This window comes from Falco biarmicus, chromosome 7, assembly GCF_023638135.1.
Source record: "Falco biarmicus isolate bFalBia1 chromosome 7, bFalBia1.pri, whole genome shotgun sequence".
Taxonomy (NCBI): Eukaryota; Metazoa; Chordata; class Aves; order Falconiformes; family Falconidae; genus Falco; species Falco biarmicus.
This window is the reverse complement of record NC_079294.1, coordinates 10,530,272-10,543,784: the sequence shown is the minus strand read 5'-3', so window position 1 is coordinate 10,543,784 and position 13,513 is coordinate 10,530,272. Positions and strand designations below refer to the sequence as shown.

The window sequence follows — 13,513 nt, the reverse complement described above, 5'->3', positions numbered from 1 at the left end:
GAGCCAGAGACTGGGAAAAGATCCCCTACCAAAAGTCTGTTGAACCACATCTGTGGTGATTCTCAGTCAATGCAGACAGACATACCAGTAGAAAAAACACCTACTTTGGCTGGACAAGAGGACAGTGAGAATGACATTGTTCTTGTGGAGCAACCACAAAAGGCTGGGGTTAAATACACTGTTTTCCCAAGAAGAACAGAAAGAAATCAAAGAAAATAATAAACCCTAGAAAATTAGATGTGATTAAGAAATTAAGTCAACCCCCAAAGATTCTTAAAAGTTTTTTTTTTTATTAATGTGTATTGCCTTTTTAAAGAATGTATTTTCATTTGTAATTGTTATCTAATTACAGGTTTTGTCTTTTTAATATTTAATATTCCCCTGCAATTAAATAATCATAGTTTAGTTGTTTAGGAATAATATATGTAATTTTAATGCAAAGAAAAAACCCCTGCTGCTTGGGTATCTTTAGAACGTTTAACATTTACTGCACTTTAAATTGAAATGGTGGTGCTTTGTGCAACAACGGAAGTTTTATCTAAGGATAAATGCATGATTAAAATCATCAAACCTCTTCTGAAAGACAAGGGGGAAATTCTAAGATCTTAGTAAACCGACTGGACTAACCACCTTTGTACCATGAACTTCACAGATTACATCAAACAAGTAAGTTTCCTTTTTACCTTTTGTTTTCATGTATCACTCTAAATACTTTCCCAGTATTTATTATTTAAGCACTTCAGATATAGGGTGCCTTAGCAAATATTCAAGTATTTAAAAAAAAAAAAAAAGGAGACAGAAAAGAAATTAATGTTCTTGCTAGTTTTTTTTGATATTTCTTAAACACTTATGCTTAAAGTGTGACCTGCAAAAAGATTCCAAATGTTGTTTATTTTTGTGTACAGTCATATGCATCCACACTGTACTTACACTGATGTTCAGACCTGGTCCTTAAGGCCAGTTTTCCATTCAGCTTCTTCTTTTTCTACTTTTAGGCACCTTTCAGTAGGTTTATTCTTAAGAAAATCAAAGATACTTAAGTGGTGTGATATACTGGTATAGTGAGCTGTGACTAAGGGAGAAGGTGGCCTTTTTCCAAAGTCTTGTTTTAGACAGGGTGCTTGCTGTATGTTCTTTGCTGTCTAAGACTTTCATATCAGTTTTGCTAAACCAAGGGAATTTCATCTTCATCTTTGTACAATTTTGCATGCCATTCATGCATGGACCTGCTACATTTTTTATTTAATTTCCCTTTTTTTTCCTAGTAGGATCCTTATGTATAAGATATTATAAATATTAGATACATAGTGTTATAAATATGTATGTATAAAATATTTTCTCTGTATTCCCTTCTGTGTTAGCAAGGCTAGTTTTGTTTGTGATAAAGATTAAGTGTTTCTTTTAAAGACTTCTGTTTCATTCACCATGATGTCTCAAAGCAGATGTTGATATTGAATATTTGTGAAGGTTCTCACCTTGGAAGCTATGCATTTTCCCAGATGATCATGTTGGAAATGTCCTTGTAAATTCAGGTGTTTTTTTTCACCTCTGGGTGGTGCTTCTTACAGTCTCATGACCTTTTCCTACTATCATTGGGTTCTGTCATTGATATATTTATCCATCCAGGATTTATCATCATTTGACAAGGCTGGTAATTGTCCACTCTGAAATATTGTCCTTTCTTAGGTTTAGCACTGTCCTTGTAAACCCAAGTTAGAAGCTTTTGGAGGAAATAAGCATGTAACTGCAAGTAAGTGCTGAACATTCAGGGGACATGAATAATCTGGAACAATTCTGCTTACATGCAGCTTCAATAATATATTTTGATAAATGGCTGAGAAGTTAAGAAATTATCGTTAACAAGAGAGCTAACAATAATTGTTTGTATAGTTGTTGACTGGCAGATTGCAATTTGTTATCGTTAATATATCTGGGAATATTTAGTTAATTTGAATATATTTTTTCCTTAGGTCTGAGTCTCTGGGAAGCCTCCCTATTCATGATAAATTCAGTATCAAGGTGTCTTCAGCAATCAAAAAATATCAGAGCCCCAGCATCCCTTGTTTGTTAGATTTTGAGAAGTTTGCAAAAGTGAGAGGTGGAATTCCAAAAGAAACTTCTGCTTGCCTGTGTGTCAATGGAGTATGGAACTCCTGGTTTGATGAAACTTTCCCTCCTTGTGGGACTGCTTCTGAGGAGAAGGATGCTGAGTTACTAAAAGGAACTGAGATGACAGAGTCTCAAGAAGCAAAATTAGAACTAGTTGACTCAATACAGCCTGTTCTTGAAGGTGCAACAGTTAGTTCTGAAGATTTAGAAGAAGTAGTAAGACTACTGGCTATGTTAATAGAAAAGGAGGAGCACCCTTCAACTTTTCACTACTGTAGGCACGGAACAATACAAAGAAAGTTAGGCAAGTTAAAGTCAGCTATAGATGACTTGGAAAAAGTAAGTCTAATGTTAAATTTTACTTCTATCAAGCACCTTCTTTTTTTTTTTTTTTTTTTAACTGAGTATCTGAGTTCTTCAACAGGTGAGCTAGAAGCAGGAGAACTGATAACTAGCTGAATGCTGCCACCTTTTACCTTTGTATGACAGCATGATCTAAGTTTTGTCCCACAGCAATGAAGATGCAGGCTCTTAATAAACTGTGTTTGTTTAGTGTTCTCAGGGGACCATAGTGTTTCTTTGGAGACCTTGCTCAGGACACAACACTCCTAAAGGGAGTTGGAGATAGGACAGACACAATGAACAGAAAGTCTTTTGATTCAGTTTTTGCTGCTGGCAAAGCTAACAAATACATTTTTAATTTCTGCAGAAGTATAGTAAGCAAATACATTGAAAAGTCATGTATTCCTATAATTAAACTATCATTTGACACTAAGATTTTATACAATAATACTCGTGTTTTCCTGTGTGCTTTATAGTGCTACAAACTTGCCATTACTTCTGTCCAAGACCCTGCACAACTAGAAAGAAACAAGAAAACCAGAATAAAAACATTGCTGAAAAAACAGAAATGAAAAGCATATTTTTAAAGTCTATAATTTAACTGTGGAAGCTGTGAAAGCTTTCAAAGGCGTTCTTTAAGCAATGGTATAATTCTGCATGTTAGTGAAACCTGGGTGGAGAGGTCATGTGTTGTACTTTCAGTATGGTATTTTCATTGTCATTTAACATCTGTATTACACACAGCTAGTCATAACCGGGTTGGGACCTGAAAGTACTTCATCCTGTATATATCATCGTACAGCAAAAGATATCATCCCCTCTTGAAGCAACACCTTGGCTCTTAACACAGTGCTTGCTGTTTGGAGAAGCAATCTTCAGCAGCTGCTTTGGGGTTCATGATCCTGGTACTGCAGTGCTTAATAATGCAAGATTGAACCAGATATTTTTTATTGATATTGCTCTGTGGGAGTAGAACACGTTCAATCTGTCAGTGTCCCTGAAAACAATCTTAACAGGCACCTTTAAATAATGTAAATAGCGTTTCTTTTGCTAAAATGCAAAGCTGAGGCAGTTGGAATACTTGGAAAAGTGCAGAGGAATGAAACAATGAAGTACAAAACAGCTTGGCTTCATGTTGGTTTCTGCATTCCTTTCAGCTAACAGCCTCAAGCCACAATAATTTTTAAGGAGGCTCACAGTGTGTCCTGCAGTGAGAGCCAACCTTCAGATTTTACTGTATTTCTAGAGTTTGCCTTTCCCAAAATACATATTGTCTTAGGGTGAAATTTCATTTTATAACACCATTTCTGTTAATGCTTCTCTTGGGGAAAAACCTATATATTTTTAAATTTTTTAATGGGACACAGGTACCTATTTTATGCACCTGCAATCTGTACATATTACCTTCCAAACTTCATAAATTATCTAACCAGAAAACTGACTACAGTCATAGAATAGTATGTAGAATAGTATTTCTAGAAGTATTCTGACTTCTAGAAATAGTTCAGATAACTATTTTAAAGAAATGATCAGATGTGGTAATAACCCAACTGAATAATGTTTTATGCTGAATATTCTGATAACTTTTACTCTGATTCTGCATATCTGTAAGTACATGATTTTTTAAAATAAACAAGTGACATTAGTCAAATTTCTCAGATTTTTATGTTAAATAAGAGGTTGCTAGTGTAGGAATTTTTATACTTTTTCTTTTAAATTGGATTTAACAAAATCTGATATTTCCTGTACAGAAACTGCTGCACCAGTAGACTATGGAACTTGGAGAGAGTTCCATTCAACTCTGTGATGCCCAAAGCTGGTACAGGATTCTATTATACTGAACTCAATTTATGCAAGTGCAGTCATCTGCCTGTATGCTATAGATTACTGGACTTTGTTTTTTCAAATTTGATTTATTAAATTCAGAAATAAAATTGAATGTTTATTCTATTTTTCAACATTTTTTTTCTTGAATAATTGCTTCAAGTTTGCATGAGAAAAACCATGGAAGAACTTGATATTTAGTTGCCTCAAACTGTTAATATTATGAATAGTAGTCTATATGACTTCATTCTGTAGGTACAGTTTTCTAAGGGAAATTATATTTAAAGAGAAACTTTTGTCCTTATTAGGCTGTATTGAGGAAGAGCATATGCTAAGCAGCAACAGTATAGAAATGCAATACAAGACTTGGCAGCAGTGGTTCCTGTAGACCCTTCTTGTTGGTTAGTATTCTACTATAGATGTTGCATACTATGACAGATTGATCCAAAAAGAGCTGTGCAGGACTTCAGTGTTTCTGGTATTGTTTGTTTCCTTTAATGGTGTATATGTTTATCATTAAAAAGAGTAATGACCATTCACCATCTGATAGTGACCAATTACTTTTCTGCAATATAATACTGATACTTCACGTTGCAAGTTTTTGTATTCAGTGTTTGGTAATAACTTGCTCCTTTTCATTTTTATTAAATTTGCTATTATACATTGACTCTTGCTGCTGTTGTTTTTTCTTCAGGTATTTTGCCTCTGCTTCCTAAGCTTTTCAGCCTTACTTTTTAACAATTCAAGTGGGTATAACTGAGAATTCTAAACATGTCTGGCACATGTTTCATGTCACGATTAACTGTTTCTGTTGCCATGTGGGCATTACATCCTGCAGAACCGCATTTACAGAAATTGTAATTGTGTCTCCAAATTGTGTTCATATTGGCAATTAAATTACTGTGTTTTTTCTTTATAAATTACAGATTCATAATTTACCAAATGCTGTCTCGGATATAAACTGAGCCATTCATCTTTATCCAAATAAATCACAACTTTGCATATTAAGGTAGGAAAGTGATCAGCTGAGAACTTCACAGATATCTTACTTTTAAAAAAAAAATAATTTGGAATGCTATTGATAGATACCCTTATATTCTTTGAAACCTGCTCTGATTGGTTTTAAAAAATGTAATATTTGCCTAACAGTTTAAAAATTGATGAACTTTATCTGCATAGTGGCACCCAACTATTGTCATCATCATCTTGGGGGCAGGAACCTTGTTTCATATACAGTCTTCTGCTCTTTAAGGTACATATAGTTCCTGGGGAAAAGGAAGTAAATAGGTGCCATGACAAAAAAGCAAATCTGAACCTCTAAAAAACTAATGATTTTAAATGTTTTCCCCAGGTAGATGGGTCCTTCACTGATTTGTCTGCAAATCCACATAATGCAAAGAATGTGAAGGATTGAGACCAGGCCAATTTAGATTTGAACTATTCTTCTTCCCCATCTTTAGCTCAGTGAGAAGTAGTGACCTTTATCAAAAGAAAAATAAATTACTAGACAAAGCTGGTTCCTCCCCTTAAAAGCCGTAAGAACTAATGAGGAAATGCTAGAATATTGTTCCTAAGGTGTATTAGGAGAATTAGTTACCAAGTTCCAGTCAATAATAATGTATTTACAAGAGTGGGTTTGCTCAGCTTGCCTCCCAAGTGTGGTTTGGGTAGCATGACCTCTTATACTCATGCCAGTATCTGAAGAGGCAAACAATTGTCCTTGAAAACAGAATCTATCTGTCAGCTATCACTCTGTGGTGGATTTTAGATACAGTGTTATTAAGTTTATTGTTGCAGTTCTTGAGATTGTAAGGATTGCGACCTGTGGAATCCAAAGAAAATATACTTTTGTAACTCCTACAATCTGAAGAGAGATAAGCATATAATTTCTTGGTACTGTGATGTGAATGAAAAAATAATAAATTTGACAGATATTTCTGATGAAAAATTTTTTTTAATGTTTTTATTATTATATGTTATTGTTATTCTAATTATGTTATGTAATTATGTAATATTATGTTATTGTAAGGCATTAGTTTTCCTCTTTCTCTTTTTATACTAATGAAAACACATTTCAGTAGTATTCGTACTTTGAAAGAAATACCTGGAAATAGTTCAACTAATTACATCCAACAAATATTTCGTTACAGGGGACAGTATTTAGTGGAATTGAAGGAATATGAGCTGGCAAGTTTATGTATTCACCAACTTACAGAAATGGATGAAGGTAATGTCAATAAAATGAATCATGGGAACAGTCTGTAACCAAGGAATTGTTAAAAAAAAATTAATATCAGGCATGCAAATATGTTAGTTACCATGAATCAGCTAAAATAGGAACTTACTATTTATTTTGTTTGCGTGTCTGAAGCCTTTAAAGGTAATAATGGTGTACTGTTCTCCAGTGATTTGAAATATTAATTCCTAATAATAGCTTTTAGAAGGATTAGTTTTACCACACTACTATAAAAAATAAATAAATCTGGTAGACTGCAACACACACTAGGGAGAAATTATTTGTGACTATTACAGAATTCAAGAATCAGAATAGCTGTGTCAGGTCTGATTGGACCATTGTAGCTACATGTTTCAGTAGGGTTTTACTCTTCAGAGGTTTTGCTTTTGTGCCTTTCATGTTGACTGTTGCATTACGAAAGCTACGTTTGTGAAGTTGAAGGTGATCAAATAATTATTTACTGCTTTTCCCCACTTCTTCTTCTTCATTTATTTTTGCAGTATCATCACCTACCCAAGTGGATCAAGTGTAATGTACGAAGTATAAATATACGTGTGACTATATTTCCATGCATGATTATCATGGTTGTTGATGCAACTTGGGGATTTATTTACCTGGTTTCCTGTACGCACATGAAGTAGAAGTTTGCTTGCAAGATAGTGGTGGTATTTGTTCCCATTCTCCTCTGCATGCCTTTTTCAGTGCTCTTTTTTATTATCTGAAGAATTGTTTATTGATGAAATTGCTAAATTATGCATGATTCTGTGGCCTTTTCCTTTCTTTGACCTCCTTATGAATTACCTGCTGATGGGTTGTGAGATTGTGGTACCCTCATCATGTATAAGTGCATCATCAAACTTAGAATGAAGACAGGTCAAACCTTTCCCTTGGGTCCTTTTTTTTGTGATATTCACTGTAGGTTTTCTTTAGTTTAACCTCTCTTCAATGTCAGACAGAAATGGACACTTAAAAGATCTTTAAAAATGGAAACCAGATGCAATCAGTTATGACTCATAGAGTGACTTGACTTCAATAGTACAGGCTATTGTAATTTCTCTTCTGCTTGTGGTTTTTTTTTTATTCTGGATGATGTAGATCTATGGTTATTAAACCTTAAAAACCTGAATATTTATTAATTCTATGGTTGGCTGTATGGAGTTAAAATTTATAGAGCTTTACATCTATTACATGATGCTTAGGAAATGGCTGGTGTCTCACTGTATTTCCAATTTCATCATTTAGCATCACACTCATTCACAATGCAGGGACCATTTTAGATGCTTTTTAAAGAAAACAGGAAGTGGATGGAGAATTTATTTGCACAGTATGAAAATTTCAAGCTGCATGATCAAACCTTAGTGCATTCTTTGAAAAATAGATTATCAGCTCCTTTTTTTCTTCACAGATTTCTTTTAAATTTCCTTTCTGATGTAAAATAGATTTTGTTTTTAAAAGTAGCTGGAAATAGTTTGTATAATAGCAATTGTTTCATGTCTTTTTTTAAAAAATAGAGTCATTAGTGACTCTAAGAATCACTGTTCCACTAGTAAATTGCAGTTGTATTTTGCAGGCTGTGGCACTTGAACTTCCCTGTTGGTAGGGACTACAGTAGATTTGTGGCATTCTGAATTTTGCCCAACTCAGTATGGGACAGGTGTTAAACTCTAAGGTTACTTCCATTGCTAATAATAGATCCACTAAACTTTTATACTGGGGATTATCAAAGTGATTTTGCTTCACAAATGCAGTTTAAAAGAAGCTGTTGTCCCTTGCTGTGTGATGGTATTAGTTCTTTTGGGATTTAAAATCTGATAATCTGACCTTCATTTTTTCTGTGTTTATTTCCTTTCATTCTCTTTTTCTAGAAAATCCTTTTGACAGACTGTATTTTAAAAAAAAGGAGGCTGAGCTGGTTCTGCGGTTTGTGAAGAAGTGCCAGGTAAGGGATATGTGCAAGAACTTAGGGGGTCATGGGGCAAACCAGGATGAAGAGTAGTGAAGAGGAAGTAATGACCAACAGACTGTCAAGATGACCACCTAGAGGCATAACTGCCCAGGTGTAAAAGGACAATATAATATAATATAATGAAGGTCCTGGGAAGACTCATACATATGCAGATAATTCCTGGAAATGTAATGAGTATGTATAGCTATGTGACATAAAACAGGACCTGTGAAATAGTTTAGGATGCACATTAGGTGGAGTGATCCCCCATGCATCTGGTCCTGCGATAATTGATGCCTGCCGCTTAATACTGCATTGGTGTTAAGGAGTTTTATTCCTGATTTCCAGTGACATCACTAGACAGTAGTTTTAGAGCAGAACAATCAGGGTTTAGTCTTGCCTTTCCAGGTGTGCATATGGAAGTGATTTTTCTTTTTGAGTGGTTAGAGAGATGAATGAAATCTTGGTTTCTGTATTATTTTTATAGCAACAATTTTCCCCTAAGAAACATATCTCAGAAACATATTTTGTTTTAAAGACACTGCCAAATGATAGCAGATTTGTCATTTTCAACAAATTAAAACAAATGCAATACATCCAAGTGGAAGGGAATAAGAAAACTATGGGTATTGTGCTTCCAATTTCAGTGAGACATATGGCAATTTTTTCACATTACTTATGCATATACTACACTTGTACTGTGCTTTAGAAGGCTGAACCAAAACCAGTTCCATCTTGACCTTAAAGCTGCCTGAACTTTGTATGAGCACACTGTGAGAAGTAGGTTGCAGGAGTGGTATAATGCCTGCACAGTGCTGTATAGACTTTACTGAGCAAAGGCTGCCTATGACTCAACACAGCAGATGTTTGTTACTATGGGGCACTCTGACTGTCTTCTTTTTGTAACCCTGTCTGTGTACCATTGCCACAAGGGCAGGTGGAACACCAGATGGTCTAGGCCAGTATGGTGAACCCTTTGGTAAGCCACAGTATACCTGGGACATCTACTATGTTTAAGGTAAGAGCATCCCTGGGTAGAAAGAATATTAGCTGAAGTTACTTGTTATGTTTTCCATCCCTCTCCAACCCAAGCCTCAAGCCAGCGCTTGAGCACAGGCTCATGTGGGCACAAATTAAATTTGGATTTGAGCTGGCAATGGACCAAACCTTGAAAAGCAGTATAGATGCGACCTGAGCCTTTTCGTGGGGTATTGGGGGAAAAAATATGTACTGGAACCAATGTGCTTGCAAAATGAGCTCTGAAAAAGTCAGTGTGAATAAAGCTGATGTTTTAAGTAACCTTACTCAAAAGATGACTCTTACAAAGTGTGACTTTAACTAAACCCACCAGGAGATGGCAGCCTGCAATCTCGAGTGGAACAGCTCTGCTCCCCGGTAACTGGCTGCACCACCAGCCTCTGGCTCTGCTAACTGGTGTGAGAAAGTACACTGGTGCTTTCCAGTGCCTCTGGTTTAATTGGCAGTATTGTTCTATCACTTTTTTTTTCTTGCTATTTTTTTGCTAAAAACCTCACATTTTTGCTATGCTGTATACAGGTCTTTTATAATATGTTAACTGAGATTATCGTACCTCACAAGCACTTATGTAACATAAACCTATAATATTGTAATGTAACCATATATGCACAAGCACACACCCCCCCACACCCACACCCATATATATGTATACACTCGTGCAATAATGCAGGCAATAAGCTGCACAAGCCCTGAATAACAGCTCCTTTCCTGTCCTGATTTTTTTCTCTCCTCGTTTTGAGAAAATTGTTTCTACAAAATCAGGCATTCACAATAGGAAAGCAACGGTGTGGAACCTTTTAACTGCTCCCAGCAGCTGTATTTTACAGCATGTTTCTTTTTATTCACTCTACCGACTCAGTAAATTCTTTTTGTTGTAAAAGGAAAGGCTTATCAATGCTATCTGTCGGAATTCAAACAGAAAAGCTAAAACGTGGCCACGCCTCGCTTCGTGAGACATTCCTCCTCTCTGGCCTTTTTTGCCACACAATGCTTTGTTTGCAGAGAGTGAAAAAGGTAAAGTGCTTTCGCTTCAAGGAAAAAACCCCACCCTGACCCCAGGCTTAGAGTTGCAAGCAGAGGTGTGACCTCCCAGAGCAAGTCCTTGTCAGCTCTAATAAAAGGAAAGCAGGCATCAGGCGTTTTCAGAGCTGTAAGTGGGCTTTCTTTGCTGGGTGAGACTCTTAACTGAATTGCAGCCTTCCATTTTTTTTTTGTGAGTGCATGCATATGTGCATACAATGGTCATTAAATTCTGTGAAAGGAGCTTGACGGAGTTTTGAGTCAAAGCTACAAGCTACAGAAGAATGACAAATACTCACTCCCTTGCCATTGTTTTTTCCCATGTTTATGAACACTAGAATGGTGTGACTGACCTGTTATTGGAAAAGGCATTGTTATTTATCAGCTTCCCCTGATCTGTTTGATAGTGGTGCAGTGTGGCAGTTATAAATTTAAATTTTAGTAGTTGTAAATAACATATGAGCAACTTTGCAGTGAAGTTTTTTGTCAAGTAGTATGTGCAACTTCATTTAGTGGTCTCATAAGTGTACTGTTTACTGATGCTCTTCTCATGGGGTGATAATATGAAACCAAAAAAATGCACCGGAAACTCATATGCTGTTTTACTTGAGAGTAACTTCCCCAAATAGACCTGTGTGGTAAAGATAACCTCTCCATCTACAGATGTTCATCTCTATTAGCAGGATGTTGTCTCTACTATTTCGAAACAGGAATATCTGGTGTAAAGGGAAGAAAAACATGTCTCAAGGGCATGGCAGAGCACAGCTCTGCTCCTCTCAGTTGTCCCCCTTCCCCAAAAATACCAGGTGGCTATGACTGTTGGAGAGATACTCTAAGCTCTCCAGGCAGGCATAAGCCATTTTGCTTGTCCCCACCACCAAGGCTGGAAGACATTTCTTCCTGAGATGATTCACATGGGGGTCCTTGTACCTGACATGTTGGTTCCTTTCCTCTCTCCCATCATACCTGAAAGAGAGGGGAATGGCCCAAGGGTCCATGGTCTGTGCAGCAAGGCTGTCCCCAAGGAGAGGGGCTGCCTGAAAGGGAAGAGGAGTCAAGCCTTCTTGCAGGGGTGCCACAAACCCCATCCCAGCTCCAGGAGTGGGGCTTGTTGAGCAAGGGCAGGGCTCTGGGAGGCTCACATATTTTCCTTCCTTCTCTTGTAGGAAACTAGCTTGGGAGGAGGAGGAAGAGGAGAGGAAGCACTGCAGCAAACATACAGCCAGGCTGGGATGCCAGCTGGTGCCTGTACTGGAGAGGCAGGGAGCAGTAGGAAGAGAATTATCCGAAGGAGCAATTCCACACATCCTTGCTGGAGGTGAATGCCTGGGCAGCTTCTGTCTGCCCAGGTCTCTGAAAGCCTTGCAAAGAGGTGGGTGTTGAGAGGAGGGTCAGAGCTCTCCTAGGGGGATGCTGAGCTTCCAGGGGAGGAGGGATGCCCTAAATCTGATTGCACTGACCAAGGGCTCCTCCAAGCAGTGGAGAGGGCTGCTGGGGCCCTGCTGAGGCCCATTCGTCTCAGCAAAGGAGTCCAGGGCTCACAGCCCATACAGCTGGCTATGAAGACCTCTGGCAGTGGTGCTGATGTCCAGTCCTGGGACATGTCCTGGCCCTGCTGGTCCCCAGGAGGCTGCGTGGGCTGAGCCGGAGGTGAGGGCTGATGTCCTGGGCACTGAAGCCTGTGAATGACAAGGGGAGACCGGATTACTAGTGATGGAGTCCTGCATGTGGCCCTGGCACGTGGGTGGGGAACAGGGCTTGGGCTAATTCTGTCAGTCTCTGGCATGTCAGTCTGCTCCTGGCCTGGCCTGGGACAAGCTTGAGTGCCAGGGAAAGCCCTTGGGCATGACACAGAGTGAAGCCCTGCTCCCTGTCCACCTCCCTTCAGCTTACCCAGCTGCTGTCCAGGGCTCAGTGTGGGGAGCAAGGAGGCTGGGGAGGGCTGGAGAAGGCTGGAGAAGATGAAGACAGGGAGAGAGTGGGAGACGTGGAGGCTGGGGGTGTTGGAGGGAGCCTTGCTTTGGGCCAGTGTGGGGCTAGAGCTGGCCCAGTGAGGGCATTTCAGCAGGAGTGCGATGTGCGCTGGGGTGGACGGGTGCCAGCTGTGAGGGAGAAGCCCCAAGGGCTGTGCAGAGGCACTTTGACTTGTGAGCCCCGGGGACACCCCTCCCCAGCCAGCCTACCGCTCCTGCTCATTGAAGCCCTGGGGAGTCCCTTGAGGAGCCTTTCCCAGGCTGCTTGAGAAGTGCTGGAGTCACCCTGTGCTCCTGCTTTTCCCTCAGGGTCAGCAGGGGAGCTGTCACCACCCACCTGCAGTGTGGATGCCATGAAGAGGAAGGCCCCCAGGTCAAGGGAGGATGGTGAGAACAACAGTCCCCGTGGGTCCCTGAAACCAGGTGCTGTAGAGGTGGGGTGGAGGGATGAAGCAGTAGCTCCCCAGGAGCTCATTATAGAGCCTGTCTTGTGCTCAGCAAGGGAGGCTTGTCATGTGGGGAGGGTTGAGCCTTTCTGTCTGTCCCAAGTGCAAGGAGACATTTCTTCCTGAGATGATACACATGAATATCCTCGTACCTGGCATGCAGGTTCCTTTTTCCCTCCCACCACACCTAAAGGAAAGGGGAATGGGCCAAGAGTTGTGCCAGGCTGGCGCATGGGCCTTCCTTGAACTCCTGTTGTTAGGGCCTTGATGGCACCTCCAGGTCTTACCCTGGCCAGCCCTGGGGACCTCCTGGTGCAAGCAGCTGTCACGGTGGCCTGGTTAGAAGGGAAAAATTACTGCATGAAAGAAACAGATGGATTCCTCATCGTTGTCTCTAATCACTGGTCCTTTTGGAATGATCTTCCTCTGTCCTAACTGGATAAAATACTGCTATAATAAGTGATAAAGCTTTTAAAAAATTTTCTTTCAGGATGCTGCTGCTTCTTTTAAAATCCATATACAAAACAGTAGACATGTTTGGTGGAGGTCATTTGGTTACATTTTCCCAGACTTTGTAACT

General features: G+C 39.1%; 1 long non-coding RNA gene across 2 annotated transcripts; it reads left to right on the top strand.

Moving 5' to 3' along the window:
- The first annotated feature begins 5 nt into the window (after positions 1–5).
- LOC130152613 (uncharacterized) lies at positions 6–4,812 on the top strand. Of its 2 annotated transcripts, XR_008823030.1 has the most exons (3): positions 6–1,532; positions 1,687–1,750; positions 1,971–4,812. It is a non-coding gene; the product is annotated as an uncharacterized LOC130152613 (long non-coding RNA). The 2 variants fall into 2 exon arrangements; XR_008823029.1 differs by having other exon boundaries at positions 6–1,750.
- Positions 4,813–13,513: the final 8,701 nt, after the last annotated feature.